The sequence below is a fragment of the Cyanistes caeruleus genome, chromosome 2 (assembly GCF_971803275.1).
Source record: "Cyanistes caeruleus chromosome 2, bCyaCae1.hap1.1, whole genome shotgun sequence".
Classification (NCBI taxonomy): Eukaryota; Metazoa; Chordata; class Aves; order Passeriformes; family Paridae; genus Cyanistes; species Cyanistes caeruleus.
The window spans coordinates 72,317,584-72,334,348 of NC_141702.1; the positions used below are offsets into that span (position 1 = coordinate 72,317,584).

Genomic DNA, 16,765 nt, shown 5'->3' on the forward strand with positions numbered 1-16,765 from the left:
CTCAGATGTCACAGCAGACTATTTTCTAAATCAATATAGCATATATTTTCACTTAATGAAGTCCAAAGCTTTTGGTATGGCACTTTTGTCCCACAGACAGTAACACTTAGTCTTCCTTATTTGGGAGACCAACAGGTCCCAGAGATTTCCAGAGAAACAAAAGAGCTCCTGGCTTCTGCAGAAAGTCCTCTCTGCCTCTACTCTGGTACAAGACTTTAGGAAAACAGTCTGGTTTCATCCCAATGCTATCTGAGCTGCCCATTTCTAATAGTCAAAGGAAAAGCAGCACTTCCCAAGAACAAATTTGGGTCTCAAGTGAACTGAATGACTTCTGCAAGAGACTGGCTCTCCTCTAGCTTGAGCAGAAGCAAAGGAACCATGGGGCTGACTGGAATAGCACACCTCAGGGAACCAAGCCAGCACCACCACCAAGCCAGCAGGCTTCTAGTTTGTGTCAGCACTGCAGGCTCCCTTTGTAGTCAGAGACAAAACAGGCACAGCCAGGTGCCTGTAGGAGAATATTTTCCCACCTATATTAGGAGGGGCTCAACTGGCCTCTGAAAATAACTTGCCGTGTCCTGGACTGGCAAGTGAAGAAAGACAGACTCCCAGTTTGGATCTGCAGCTTTCAGACAGCCAGTGCTGGATGAGTGCCCTTAGGTATCATAGGTTAGATGCCTCCAGTTAGCTGATGGGCAAAACACCTTTGTCAGCCCCAGAGAGGAGCTTCACATTTTCAGAACGGAAACCCTTTTAAAAAGAATCAGGAAAAGTAGCAGAGGAGATAATTATTAACTTATTGGACACTCATGTCTTCAAATTGAATCATCTTCAGCTATGTGACGGGAAAACAAGAGCAACCAGAAACAGCTGCAGTGATTTTTGCTGAAGGAAGAAGCCTCCCAGCCTGGGCTGAGATCTTGCACACAGCCTGGTCACTCTGGCTAGTGCTAATCTCACCAGCATCTTGGAAGGTCAGATGATAAGCTTGCACATCCACATGGAATTTTCCGCAACAGCCACAGGCATAAGTTATTTTCAGTGATCCAACCCCAAACTTCCTATCAAGGCATTTCAATTCCCATATAACTGAAGACAGAGCACAGCTGGCTACTGCTTTTGGGGATAGTAAAACCGTATGGAAAATTGAGGTTGCAGATTTAAAACACTCAAATAATTATAATTAGACTCAGGACACTCTGAGTTTCGTGCCTGATATGGAAGAATCGTGCAAACAACTGATAGTGAACCAATGAAGCATTATACATTCTTTACAATGTATAAAATGTTATAAATTATACAAAGTTATAAAGAAGCATTCCTGATTTCCTTATAAATTATCAGGCTTCAGCACATATCTGAAGATGGTGTCAGGCAAAGTGAACTGATGGTCTGATCTGGTGTAGCAAATCCCACTTTGTTTTGATTTCAGCCCCATTTTTTCCAGCAGCAATAGTTAATGTTTGATATGCAGGGCACAGGGATAATTATCACCACATCTGTTTTCTCTGTTACAGACTGCATTTTTAGCCATGTAATCACTTACAATTGGATGGAGGATTCTCAGAATATGTTTATCAAAGACAAGTATTGAGAGGCATCTGTTTCATTTAGTCTGGAAAAAAAAAAAAAGTTAAAATTGAATACTTACCCTGGAGCAATGCTGAAATTATGGTACACACTAAAGTCCAAGCTACTGCTCTATTAAATCAACTTTTAATGCCTCCTTGTTAAATCTACTAACCTTTCCTGCTCCAGACATGCCCAGATTTCATGAGCATCTTTGCCAATACTAGGAAGCAACTGATGGCAACCAAGAATAGAACACAGAAAATTTAATTCCCAGAGTTAAACCAGCTTGTATTTTCCACTGTTATAATAAGCAAACTCTAATTAAGTGTACTAAGCAAAGACCTGGCTTGCAGAAGCTCTGCACAGACTGCAAAAGCTATGAAGGGCAGGAGATGCTTTATTTGACAGCTTCTGCTAGAGGAAATAAAAATAAATACTTACAAGGAACATTCACATAACCCCTTGCTCATTTCAGAGTCTGTGGTTTGCAGATCATTGCAGGGAAACTGAAATTGCAGTGCTTGGCTAAGTGAATTCCCACATATCTGTCTCAAAGTCTTGTTGTTCTTTGAAGCCAGAGGAAGTTTCAAGTATTAAAATCATCTGTAAGATCTTTATGAGGCAGTGTGACAAGGTACTTGGAGCTTGTAGGGAGATGAAAATCCAAAGATCTGTAATTTTTTCCCAGCTATTCTTATGCTACTGGTAAAAGACCCTGGTACAGGGAGATACTCTCTGCTCACCCATCTATTCTCCTCTCACCCCCCATCTCCCCTGCAGTTTTATGGCAGAGTTGCTGGTGGAGAATCCTGGGCTGCAAAGCAAAGCCATCTATTGTTTGGGAGTGGGCACTTCCCAGGTCTGAGTCGTGCCTCAGCTGTGCCCCATCCTACACCACTTAGTGGCCTGTGTCCAGGCCACTAGATCCAAACCCTGAAGGATCAGGTGGGATAAATGGAAAACATCTCTTCCAGTAGGGAAGATCAGAAGTTGCTTTGCATGAGTTTTCTGCCTGCATTAGAACTCTTAGATGTATGGTGACTTCCAACAGGGTCTGGAACTATCCGTCCATCCATCCATCCATCCATCCATCCATCCATCCATCCATCCGTGCATCCCTACAGTGTTAACTGGTGCTAATAAACCACTGTACAGTATTTCAGTATTTAGAACACCCAGTAGTGCAAAGTCAGACTTAAATAGAAGCACACATTTCAGATTCATAAAAATGACCACCAAAGGTTGACTTCATGCTAGTCTCTCAGCTGGAAGCTGTCAGTGTGATGAACTAAGCAATTCCATTTTTTAATGCCATGTAAATGATAGCGCTGTGTTGTGATACATCAATTAAGTTCTTTGAATAAATTAATCAGAAAATTCTGTAAGGATGTTTTTTTGCTTTCTAAAGGGAAAAAATACTAAACCCAAACACAACCCCAGGCTTTGTGTTTATCTGGTGGTTTGTTTTCCTCTGGAGTTAATTCATGGGTTGAAATCTCCATGCATATATATTCACACATGTAAATAAGGAATGAAAGGCTTCACATTCTGTGTGAAAGGCCTCAAAACACTTCTCATAATTTAACTTAATAGATGTTAGCAAGATGCCAACTAAATAAAGTGCCTCACACACATTTAGATGAAGCATCAGTTTTGCAGCTGACTGACTACTGCTCCATTATTTCTACTAATTACATATTTATCTGCCTTAAGGAGCAGTTTTAACTATTGATTCAACTAGAAACAGCTTGCACAAAGCCAAAAATAAAGCAGCATTATGAAGTCAGACTTTTACATGCAAATACAGGACCCAGTTAGCAGGGTATAAAGCAGCAGTCATGTAACTTCAGGAAGAGCTGCACCACCTCGTGTGGCAACTAACATTGTTTCATCTCAGGTTTTAACATAAAAGCACAGAAGCTGGTTACAGTAGGAGGAACTTAGGAATGGCACAGTGCATGTCAATGTCCTGCGGTCACTGTAAACACATCCGTGCCACACAAAAGAGCAAGAGTCAGATTCATAAATGCTGAGTGTTGCTCAACATGATACAAAGAGCTTGGCACCTTCAAAAGGAAGCAGTGCTGTGTTTTGAACAGACCCTAATTTCTCAAAAGTCAATGGACTCTTCTTTTTGCTTAAGTACTCACAGAATGATCTGAAATCAAATCTTGATTATGTTTGGCCTATGTTCAAACATTGTAAGAGTCAACAGCCTTCCTACCTAAGTCTGGATTGCTGCATCTTACATCTTCATTTATAATATAAATCCCAAATTCCATTTATATAAATTAAATTGTGATTTTCAGTGCTTGCAGCTTCTCAGGAGTGGCTCTGGCTATCTAAGGAAATGAGTGTGATATTTATTTGTTGCACAGACCTCTCAGATGCTGATTTTGCTAGCCCATCTCTAGTTATAATACACTTTCATTAACTCATGAAAGGTGCATCCTATCCCTTGTCTTCCCCAAACAACCATACAAACAAAAAAAAGCAAGCATTATAATGTCATGGATCTAAATTTCACCTGGCATGGGCCAAGACATTAACGCAGAGAGTCTACGGAGTTGCACTGATTTATGCAAACAAAGAGACTAGATGCTGAACTGCTGCAGTTTCAAAATATGTCCTTGTAATGTTCTCCAAGACCCAAAGCCCATAAGTGAATATCACAGCCAGGCCAGGCAGCAAAAGTTGAGGTCTTGCTGGTGATGAAACTTTGGGAGGCTGCCTTATAGTTTTCTCCTTTTCTTTTCTTTTCTTTTCTTTTCTTTTCTTTTCTTTTCTTTTCTTTTCTTTTCTTTTCTTTTCTTTTCTTTTCTTTTCTTTTCTTTTCTTTTCTTTTCTTTTCTTTTCTTTTCTTTTCTTTTCTTTTCTTTCCTTTCCTTTCCTTTCCTTTCCTTTCCTTTCCTTTCCTTTCCTTTCCTTTCCTTTCCTTTCCTTTCCTTTCCTTTCCTTTCCTTTCCTTTCCTTTCCTTTCCTTTCCTTTCCTTTCCTTTCCTTTCCTTTCCTTTCCTTTCCTTTCCTTTCCTTTCCTTTCCTTTCCTTTCCTTTCCTTTCCTTTCCTTTCCTTTCCTTTCCTTTCCTTTCCTTTCCTTTCCTTTCCTTTCCTTTCCTTTCCTTTCCTTTCCTTTCCTTTCCTTTCCTTTCCTTTCCTTTCCTTTCCTTTGCTTTGCTTTTCTTTGCTTTTCTTTGCTTTTCTTTGCTTTTCTTTTCTTTTTTTTCTTTGCTTTGCTTTTCTTTGCTTTTCTTTGCTTTTCTTTGCTTTTCTTTGCTTTTCTTTGCTTTGCTTTGCTTTGCTTTGCTTTGCTTTGCTTTGCTTTGCTTTGCTTTGCTTTGCTTTGCTTTGCTTTGCTTTGCTTTGCTTTGCTTTTCTTTTCTTTTCTTTTCTTTTCTTTTCTTTTCTTTTCTTTTCTTTTCTTTTCTTTTCCTCTTCCTTCTCTGCTTCCTTCTTTCCTTCTTTCCCTCTTTCTCTCTTTCTTTCTTTTTCTCTTTTTTTAAAATAATTCATGTGTATGTTTAGGGGTTTTGACATCTAGCATATGAAAGGTGTGTATGTGATCACTGTATGCAAAAGGAGAAAAGGTGTGTATTGTACATAATGCTGAAAGTGTACACACACACACACACACACACACACACACACACACGTGTAAATGTCCATATATGCCGTGTATTTTCAAGGGGACACAGGAGTGCTTCTTTTGGAATAATGAGAGATGATGGGGGGGGGTGTAAAAGTCACCCCACCCCCTTGCAAAACCAAGCATCGTCTGTACTGCAGGCTGGCAAATAATAACCATTAATGCCCTGAAACAATGTGTGCTTGAAGAAAAGGGATGGATGTATTGAGGGAGGGGAGATTTGTAAATATTGCCCTCAAATCATTCAGTGCTGCTTTCACAGAGCAGTACTAAAGACAGACTAAATTAGCAGTCCACTTCCCCCGCTCTCCTTCCCACTCAAGTCATGTCTGTTTACCCTCAGTAATGACAAAACGTAGACAACTGTCTGCTAGGACTGTGGTGACATTGGCACACACATACCAGACAAGCAGAATGTTGTGGGAAACAGAGATTGAAGCATCTTGATATACGAGAAACAATTATCATGGGAATTGTTGTTTCTCAATGCAACAGCTATAATAAATAGTTGCCATATGCTAAGCACAGATGCCTCCTTGAAAAGCAGCCCTGTGATGGCACAGCCCATGTTCTCCAGAGTCTGGGGCTATGATGAAATGACTGGATTTTTGCAAGAACTGCTGCCCCAAAGAAAGGTATCTAAAGCCACTGAGGACCTTAAGGGTAAAAAAACAAACAAACAAAAAAAAAAAACCACCAACAACAACAATAAAAAAGTAGCAGCTGCAAAGTAGCAGCTTTTCACTTTGCAGTGGAATCTGAAGCTGATTCCTGCAGTCAGGTGAGAGAGCTGGGATGCCTCTTGGTAACATGATTTTCACCTTGCTTGATTCTCAGAAAAGCAGGTAAACAAAGAGGCAAGAAAACCTTTTTGAGGAAGAAGTGCTGCCTACATTAGGCACATATCATGTGAGAGGATTTGGTGCACACCAGGGGTCTCAGGCTTTGTTTGATTGCAGGTGGAGTGCTTCATATACATGTATACAGACACACACACACACATGTATGCATGTATCTGCACCCACGTATCACAAGGCTGTTCTGTCAATCCAGACAGGAAAATGTTATTTTTGTAGCAGAGGAAGATAAAGAAGCAAACAGAAGATGACGATGTTCTTCCACCTATTTCATTAACACATCACAGGAGACTTGTGCTGTTCAATACAGAAAACAAAACAAACTAAAAAAACTAACAGGTCCAAATAAACCAGGCAGTCTGACTTGCAGAGTCATGCCGAGGCTGTCAGAACTGATGCTATTTTATCACCACTCCCGATTCTGCATCTTTCTACATCCCAGATCCTTTAAAACCCTATCTTCCTGGCATCCACAAAGCCCTGCGGGCACATTCCCAGCCTTTCCCCCAGCACAATGCAAAAACTAGATTGTTTAGGTGCCTAAGAAGAGCCCAGCCCCCGGGCCATTCAGCGTCTGAAGGCAGCCAGCTACCAGGTTATAGCGGCAGCTAGAAGGTTATATTCTTCTGGGAAAAAAAAGTAAATATTTATCATCAGGCATCAAAAACTTAAAGACAGCCCCTGCCTCTGTATTCTTCAGGTTTTACTGCACTCAGCAGTCTCAACCTTTGCACTGTGCTATGAACAACTACTAAAAATTTCTGCTTCTTCACTTGTGCTAAAATGGAATTATGGCCTCAGTCTGGGCATTTACTGCAGCAGAAACATCTGTTTAACACCTGGGTCTTCCCCAGCAGGACATGAAACACCTGACACTGCAACAGGTTCCACTAAGTGAGAAAAGTGGATGAAAATCTAAACCTGCCAATGATGTGGGGTTTGTGTGTGTTTGAGTGTGTGTGTCACTTTAAGAACATGGCAGGGCATAGATTTGGAAAGCCAGCTGTAAACCCCTTAGACAGGCTTTGGAAAAAGCCAACCCATGGTGCACAGCAGATGCTGGCTTCATAAATGTCACAGAAGGCAATGATGTAACCTGCTGTACTGTTTGGCTGACATAATTTATGTGTGCTATCATACAGAATGTTAATAGCGTTTAAAATATATTTTAAAAGTGTCAACCAAACTAAGAAACATGTTATAAAAATATCAGCTAGTTTTTAATTTCTCATATGATTAACACAGCAGTGTTTTACAGCCATGAGGAATTTTCAATAACTTTTCACATTTTTCATTCATGCAGTCCCTTTTAATCAGAAACTTTCTTTTATCTGAATTCAGTTGTATGCTTTGCTAAGAACTGTTACTTCAACAATACCAGGAACTTCCTTATTATTATCCTATTTATGCCAAGGATTCTGATTGCTACCCCCCACTCCCATCTCAAATTTAAAGGAAAATGGAAAACTGTTAAGGAAAATTAAACCCTGCAGAGTGGTTGCTATGCATTTTGAATAGCCCTTTTGTGCATGTATTATACATACATACATACTACATGAACCTTTTATTGGCTAAATTTGTATCTAGTGTATGTTTATTAAACAGCCAAAAAAAAAAAGGCACTGTGAAGAGGCTGCCTGTTTTCATCTCTTACTGGATTTGCAACAACACAGGATAGCTGAATAAAAAGGACAAATGCTGAAGTGTTAAAGATCCCTTTTTTTTAGCATATGAAGACTTTACAACTTCACACTTGGAGCTCTCAGAAGTGCCTCTGTTTCCAGGATCTTTTTGAGCTCTTACTTAAACCTGTCAAGCTTTTTTTTTTTTTTTTTTAAAGCTGACCTATTGGTCATTAAAAAAAAAACCCCAAAAAACCCCACCACCAATAAAAAAAAAAATAACCACCAGGATTTTTTCCATCAGCTATTCTGTTAGCCTATGAAAGGCATCATACAATGATGACAACATCAATGCACAGGTTATTTTAACTCTGAATTCCACAGTGCTGTTATATGTGAGGGACATACAGACTCAGATCCCATGGCTGCACTTGGCTGGTGACAGAGCAACCTTTTCAGTCTCTCAGAGCTGGAGAGAAGGAATTAAGTCCAGCACCAGAGTCTGCTTGACTGTAGACCTAGGGCTGGAGGCATTTTGCCCTTACCTTAATCTTCTCCTCACAGCATTTCTGTGGAAAGCAAGGGAAGCATCAGCTGGAGCAAGACCCCCATGGGACTCAGCCTGTAGGTAATGCTGTGCAAAACAAACTTTTTGCTGGAATGAGGTTGCTCTTGACAAGTGTGGCACAAGGAAGCAGTTTAGCCTATGAAGTGCTACCCAGCAGTTCAGGTCGACACCTGCAAGAGAGAACTGAAACCATGTGGATGAGATGGAGAAGTTCAGTTGCTCCAAATTTAGATGGAATTTAGCTGAAATGCGCAAGTTGGCACTTGCCAGCTGTGAAAAGTAACAGAAGAACGGGTCAGGACCCTGCCTTTGCTGTCTGTTTGAAGGAGAAGTTCAGGCACATCAAACAGCATCTATGATGTACCAACTGTGTTCATAGAAGACAGGAAGCATTCCTCCTCTTTTAACCCGTGCTCATTAAGGAGGGCAATTTCCTTCTGCTTCCTCTGGATGAGAAGGCTTGCTCTGGAGATATTTGCAAGTGAAAAATCTGACACTCAGATGAAGGGAAGGGTTAGAAAACCAGTAGCTGGTGGAGTTAATGACGAGAGGTAGCTGCTCCTGAGTGTTGCATGGGGGTGTGTCTGAAAGGAGTGGCACAAAGCACTCTGCAGGATAGATCCCGCTGGATAGAGGGACGCTCACCTGCTGAGTCCCACGTTTCACCAAGCCCTGCTAGCAGGAGCCCTGCCCAGCCTCCCTGCACAGATCTCCTAGCTGAACACACTGAGTAATCAGCAACACGTAGTGCTACCCAAACACAGCCTCCCTCAGGAGCCAAGAGTTGGAGCTTTTAGAAAAGGTACATCTCTAAACCATTTCCTCATTTCTTCCTGTGAGCTCCGGTGGAAGAATGTTTACAAGTAGTGTAATGGCACACTGTCTGCAAGGAGTTCTCCAGGAATGCCCTGAGCTTGAACTCTAAATGTAAAGCAGTGTTTCCACCATCCCTTAAATTGCAGCACACCCTGCTCCAAGTGTTTCCTGAGCTGCAACAGCTGTGGAGCAAGAGAGCCATCGCTCCCAGGTCTCACCAGCCACTGGCTGCCATGGAAGGGACGAGCATGAGTGGCACCAACCTGTCCCACTATGGTCCAAAGGCCACCACAGTGGTGGGAACAAAGGGCTGAAAAAAGACCAGCGCAAAATGTCACTCTTCACTCCTGCCATAGTGCTTCTCTACAGCCAAACAATTTTGACATTCATTCCATCATCTCTAAGCTCCTCAGCTGATTTATTTCAGTAACACCTGTAATTTTTTTGTGGCAGATCAGATCTCAAACGTTGGTGCACACCCTATTGCCAGCAGCTACCCCATAGCCCTGCTCTGAAAGGGGCTATTGCAGCAATCCCAAGGGACACCTCCTGCCCATGTTGCTCACTTGGCTTGCAGGGCTCCCTTTCTTTCACCTCCTTGGTCCCAGTGACTGATTTCTGATGGGCAGCCAGGCCTCTGGGGAGCATGGCCCAGCCTGCTGGGCACAGGGGCTTGTGTCAGCTCTGCTTTCTGACACGGCTGAGTCAGGGCAGTCTCTTAAGCTTTCGGCTGGAGTGTCAAGAGTTCCTGTAGTGGGATCTTCACTTAATCTCCTCTGGGATTTTATGTCTTAAATGCCTTGTTTTCCCTTTTCCTTTGGCATTGTTCCTTTTGGTTTGCATGTGGCTAAATTCTCAAGCTGACAGCAGTTACTGAGAGTATGGAGGTAACTTCAATTACTTCTTTCATGGTGAGAAATCCCTCCTATTTTCCTCACCTCTGCTTTACATAGACTGAGTGGCTGCTTTGGCTAATTACCCTAATTGTCCTGCTCTAAGATAGATAAACCCGTGTTTGATTCTCAAGTTTTCCAAAGCATAGGGAAAAGAAATACAAAAGGCAAGAATGACCAATAGTTTCAAGCAAGTGGAGCATGTTTGAAACAGGACAAAACCTCACATTTGGAGACCTGGGTCTATGCTCATTGTACATGCCAAAATTTTCAAAGGAGAAAAGCTGTTAGAAAAAGTGGCTTTCACATCAGATTCCTAAATGGACACATCAGCAGGTAAGAAAGTGCCCAAAGCATCAAGGATTCACAACTGCAATAAAGGCACTAGGAGGATGGAGTATAATTGCACAGAGATAAGAGCCTGATGTTTAACAACCATTTTAAACCAAATTTTCTAAAAAAAGAGGTTTGTTCAACAATTTTTCTTCATGTTTGCCCAGATTCATGTACACTCAGCTCCCTTAATGGCCTTCAAGTTGACTGGCCACTTTCCACTAGGTTTGATGAAAGCTGAAATTACACTACAAGTTATTAAATTCCTACAAGTCTCATGTAAATGGACACTTGGGTTGAGGAAGTTGGTTCTGTTTGTGGCCTCATTGAAGAAAAGTCCCTATAAAATGCTAAAGTTTACTAGGTGCAGGGAATCTGCATGGGAAACAGTACAAATTTCTCAGACTTGGGGAAAAACCTTGCTGAGAGCCAACATTTTATTAAACATCAGAGTACAAACACAAAGGAGAAATCCTGCAGCCATTATGCTCCTCCAACTCCTCTACTCTTGCCATGAAATTCTTGACTTATTTTTTTAACTAACTTGCTTAGGTGGATGAATCCCAAGTTTCCCTGCCTTGCTCCTTATAGGCCATTTGAAACATCTAAATCTAAGCAAAAATACATTGTATAGGCAGTCAATCTGCTTTATTAATCAGATTATTTAGTCTTGCATGTTTGTCCACCCATTAAACCTACCATCCAAGTGCAGGTGATCAAAGAATGGTGAGTGGGAGAACTTTACTAACAGTGTTCTGCACAGGATGATGCTTTTTTGATGGTAATATTTATTTCATTTATGGCACTACCAAATTCTGATCTCTGGGCCTAATGAGGGAATTTGCAACCACATAAATTTTTGCTAAACATATTGTTTTATTAAAAATGAAATTCTTCCCAGGAACATATACATTTCAACAATTTTCTGATCCAGATCCATCTAGTCACTTCTTATTACAGAGACAGTAAAGAATGAATGAAAAGGTTTCAGTTTTCAAGACTATGTACATGAAAATCCAGTAGCAGGGGTGTTCTCTATCTGCTTCTAAAGGGGAGACAGAAAAATAATAGCAAAATCAGAAATTTATGTGAGCTGAATAAAGCAAAGATTTGAATGAAAGCAATTTGTTCTGATGGAAATCCATCTTTGCATTATTTTGCTGTCGTATCTTATTGAAGTTGTCAAATTCTGCCTTTATGGTAAAATTTCACATACTCTGTGATTAAGAGAAGTCAGGGATAGTGTAAAGAATACCTGTACTCCTCCTACTCCTGTTTGAGTATTCTCTGATGTGGAAATAGAGTACTTTTCTTCTTAATCAATCACTGATAATTAAGTAGTATAATTCAAAGGGCCAAATTTTGAGTTAGGATGGATTTATTATATTTGATTTTTATATGGGTCATCAGACTTTTCATTATCTCTTTGGTTTGGCTGTTGTTACAGAATTTATCTGTGTTTTAGCAGTTTGATGACAAATTACTGCCGTCAGTCTGGTTAGCTTTTCCAAGATGGTAGCCAAATAAATGAAAGCTGAATGCCTCTGTATCCATTTTCATGTGCTCATGTGCTCATTCTGTATATGTTTCCATGATGGTGAGCTTTGATGCTGCCCCCTGAGCACATCTTTCACTGAAAATTTGTTACATCAGTGAAAGTAAGTGGTGGAGAGAGGAGGAGTCAACATTTCTGAAAGAACAGAGAAAGCGTGTGAGGGTCCAAACACTACACACAATTTTGGAATGACAAGCTCTAAGCTAAAATCACATTTGACTGCATAAATCTGCAACCAGGTTCTGTTTTGGGATGCTGCCTGAGGCTTGAAGAAAAGTGAACCAACACATATTCAAGATAATGTAAAGTATGAATAACCATGGCCAAGAATAGATCTTTTGGGGTGCCATTGGGTCAAAGGGTTAAAGCAGCAATGGCTGCACAGGGAGACACTTCTAGAAAAACAAAAAAACAGCATTCAAGTAGTATGAATTTGTCTTTGAAAAGCAAAGGAGCACAAACTTAAAACCCACATCCCCCCTAAGCGTTCCCCCCACCTGAAATACTTGAGAAGACAGAGAAGACAGAGGAGTAGCAATTGCCTGTAAGATGTAATACACCATGTGCTGGTGCAGAGGGAACATTGCAAAGAACCAGGTCCTTGCCATTCTCAATACAGAAACCGTGGCTTCAAGAGTTCACTAATTTCTGGCGGTGGTGCTACTTTACTTTCAAGCAAAGGCAACCAAAAAACAGCACTGAAAAATACCAAATGGATAATCCAAATTTTGGATATTTCACAGGGAAAAACCCTTTTGCATACCAAACTCTCTCTGCACTTTTCATGGAGTGTCTTTGTCAATCCAGATATGATAGCAACTTTTATCTCAAAGCAAGAGTGATCCTATTGAAAGAGAAAAACCAGAAACCAATAAATAGTAGTTAAGCTGAGAAAAAACAGAAACAATAACAAAAAACCTTTGGGTCCTAAAAGACCAGGTTTGAAGAAGACACTAGGTATGTATCAGCCAGGGTGACAGAGGGAAAACAAATCATGTATCCAGACAACTTGTTGATGGATATGCTTGCCAAAGATAATTTAGTGCTGAACACAGAGCTGAAAGCAACCAAGTAAAAATCAATAGGCATCCAAGCGGTGCTGTGTAGAGCAGTTTTACAGAGGACAGCAGACATCAAAGTACGCAGTGAGAGTGAGCTGTGGCCTTTTCAGTCCTCAGAACTGAATTAAGTCGAATGCACATGGCTTCTTCATACAATGCTAACAGGATAGAAGGAAGACTTAAGCCCATCAGCAAGAACAGAGCAACGGATAAACCTCTTTGACTAAGACTTAGTTTATTTAGTCAGATGGGGGAAAAAAAGCAATCCACCAAAGCCCCCCTGAAACCATCACTATCCCATCTGTCTGTGTTATTAACAAAGACTTGTCCGAAGGCTGAGTGGTGTTAACAAGGCATCTCTGCTCATTTGAACTATACGAAGGTGCAGAAAGTCATAAAGTTAAAACATTGTTAAGCATTTACCAGACAATAACAACAAAAGGTACTGAGAAATCCAAGAGGATCCACAACCAGCAATTATTTCAAGGACACAAGTGCAGGACATGAAATCCAAATTCAAGAAAAGTTTTTCTCTCGTACCGTCAGCAAGTCAAACCTCATGAAATTCTTCCCTTTAAGATGCTGAGTGTGTGTGTCTGTGTGTGTGTGCGCACGTGTAAATCACAAGAGTAAAGTACATCTCAATTCCGCTGTGATCCTCTCTTCCAAGTCAGAGACCACCACAAGAGCACAGGACTTCTCAGAGAGAGGAGGAAGATGCGTGTTATACTGCACGCTCAAACAATGGGCACAGCCCAGCAGAATTATAGATCTCGGCTAATGCATGAGAAAGTCAGAAAACAGCCACAAAGCATCACTCACTGACAGAAATATAATAGCGTGCTCCCCCGGGACTGACGCATGCAGGGCACTGATTGGCCTGCATGTCTTCTGGGGATGCAATGCTGCTGGTGTTTTTTTCAGACAAAGGAGAACTGGGAGCCCTAGAACTCATGCAAAGAAAATGTCATTATCAATATAACTTCTCAGTGTTTGGACAGCCCTGGGAGCTTTCATCAGGCTTCTTTCAGAAATTACAAGAATTCACATGCCATCTGTTTGTCCCTAAAAGTGCAACAACTGATGCCATTATCAATCCTTCTCTGCCAAAAGGGATGAAATTGACTCCAGCCAGCTTCCCCCATGCAAAGATTGCTTATTCCAGCATGAACTGCATGCAAACCATTAAGCAGGCATTTGGAGATGATTCCTGCAATGTGAACCCACTCTGTTGGATCCAGCAAGTTATGGCTGGACAACTGATGCCAAAGGGAATTTGGACATTCAGTGGAATCATCATCACCAAAAATTGTCTTGAAGCTTATGAATTACAGATGTGTAGTGTCCATTCCTGCCAAACTGATGAATGCTTCTGCATTAGTAACGGATTCAAATGCACAGAGATATGCAAGTTCCAAGCTGTACCAAGTAAAAGACTGAAATGAACACTTTGCAAGATCACTTCAGTGAAGATTTGGCAGAGAAAGATTAAAAAGAGAATAATCAATTTATACAAGACCTGTGAAACAACTATCTGTCGTGTTTCCATGGGAGAAAAATATAATGTTGTTTATTACAGTATATTTAAAATTATCAGCTCCCTACTTTTGTTCAGAGTCTCTTTTTCACCCAAGAAAAATGTACTGTCATGTACATTTATGTAATGTTATGTACTCAGATAAAGGGAAGGTTGTCAACAAAAACATGCTTGACAGCTCTGAACTACCCCACTGAGGAAGCTTGCTCGTCTAAACAAAGTCTAGAGGTAGTAACAAAGTCTAGAGGTAGTAACAACTGCAAGGAGCTTCAGAAGAATTTTGACCACAGGAACTATGAGCAAGAGGAATGCCTGACCTTGGCTCACCAGATGCTGGCTGGACAAGACACTTGTGCTTTGTAAGATCTCCTCAACTCTCTTCTTTTGAAAGGTGATCCTGCCAAAGCTGCTAAGAATGGGAAACTGTCCTTGTTAAATGGAAATGAAATAAACTTCAGTGGAGACAATGAGACAGTGCTAGCACAGGGAAAAAGTGGCCCTGCTCTTTTTGTGTCCTGGCTGTCACTGTCCATCCTGGTGGCACCTTGTCCTGCCTACTGAAACATGGGCTTGTATTTGTGCAGTGAATTGGACTGGGGAAAGAAGATTCAGGTACACCCTTGTCCTCTCCCAGTTCCAGCTGGATCTGCTCCCTTTTGCCATTAAACTGGCAAAAGAATTGTGAAAGGAAGAGAACAGCACAGGGTGAGAACAAGCAGTCAGAAGCAGAGGAAGTGTGGATCTACTGCTTTTATCAATACTGACAACTTATGCCAGCTTAAATTATTTGTCTGACTACAATCCTGAGATCTTCCAAATAGCTTCTCATTCCAGCTTATATATTACCACTCCATAATTCTGTCATCACTGCCTGAAGCCGGTCAAAACACTGCAAGGGAAGAGTTTTTTGGAAAAGAGAGTTTCTTTTTCAAGAATTAAGTTTGAGGCTTTCTTCATGTGTGAAAAGGACAGTGTACCTGAAGACTATTCCTGCACATTTGGGTCACCCCAAAACCCACTTTGTCTCATTGCTCTTGACAATCACTACTGCCTGATTACTGAGCACAGAAAGTTTAAAGCAGAGAACATCCTACTGTGAAGGTGATTGCAGAGACTGAGGAAGAAAACCAAAAACCAAAAGCCAAAGCTGAATACATTGCTCTCACTCATTCAGAGACCAGCCTAACTTAGCCCAAGCACTTTTCTCCCAAGTTAGGGAAGCAAAACCATCCCCCTATTTCCCTCTTTTCCGGCATGCCACACACAGTTTCTTGTTGAGCTCTGATAGTGTGCAAACCCCATGAAGGTCTCTCATCTTCAGTGGGGAAAAAACAAGCATTATTCATACAGCTCTGGCTGACTCTGTTCACTATTGTGTTCACTAACAGTGTCAGCAGCAAGTGCCAGCTTGAAAGCTTTAGGTCAGGATTTTAAAGTAAATGTCTTTCTGTCCATTAGAGCCCCCATCTCCAGGATGTATTGATTTCTACATTGCTGTGAAAATCAAATCCTTATACTTTAAATTTTATTAATTTTGTCACAACTTCTTAGCTTCAATTCACTTGTTATTAAAGTAAATTGGCTTTTGTAATCAAATTGTTTTAAACACATTTTAATAAATATTTTGTTTTTAAAACTTCCCATATTCTGCCATATTTTATCATGAATGAATATGCCCTTTAATATTGCATTTTGGAGTGCTTTAACACAAGGAGCATAAAAAAGCTGACATGACAGAAATAAGAATCTCAGCCTTAAAGACATTAAATCAATCTGAACGAGCAAAAAGTCTCTTTTTTGACCTAGAGAAGCACTTTTTCTTTCCACACCGATCCTGGATGAAAGCATCATGCCCCAAGTACTCCCCACCCCTGCAGACCCTGGCTGTGCTGGCTGGCTCGGTGGTGCAGCGGATGCTGCTGCACCTCCTTTGGACAAAGCACACAGCTCCCAGCGCTCCCCCTGAGCTGCAGCTCGCTACCAGCAACTTTATGGACATGGTTTTTTTGGTGAAATTGATTGTTAGGCCAAGCTTCTGCATTCAGCACCAGCAGTCCTCCTGACACCTGCATACTCATTTAGCTTCACTGCTAAAAATAATACCAGAAACAGCTAGGGGAGGGAGGGAGGGAGGGAGGGAGGGAGGGTGCAGCCAGGAGGGCGGCAGGTAGCGCAGTTCCCTCCTTGTCCCCAGCAGATCCTGCCCTCCACGGGAGCGCGCACGAGAGGTTTTATCAAGTGACATATGTCTAATTGGCTGAAAGGTAATATTCAAAGGCCCGCCGCTCCTCTCAGAGCTCAGGGACT

At 41.3% G+C, this 16,765-nt stretch overlaps 1 protein-coding gene across 21 annotated transcripts in view; it reads right to left on the bottom strand.

The window, feature by feature from the left end:
* Positions 1 to 16,765, bottom strand: part of FAM120B (family with sequence similarity 120 member B) — a 90,715-nt gene that overhangs the window by 13,613 nt on the left and 60,337 nt on the right. For 7 of the 21 annotated variants that reach the window (XR_015283411.1, XR_015283408.1, XR_015283410.1 and 4 more), the window contains one exon: positions 1,547 to 1,615. The exons of the other annotated variants lie outside the window; for them this stretch is intronic. The gene's annotated coding sequence lies outside the window, so the exon portion shown is untranslated. The remainder of the gene's footprint in view (positions 1 to 1,546; positions 1,616 to 16,765) is intronic. 21 annotated transcript variants of the gene reach the window in all.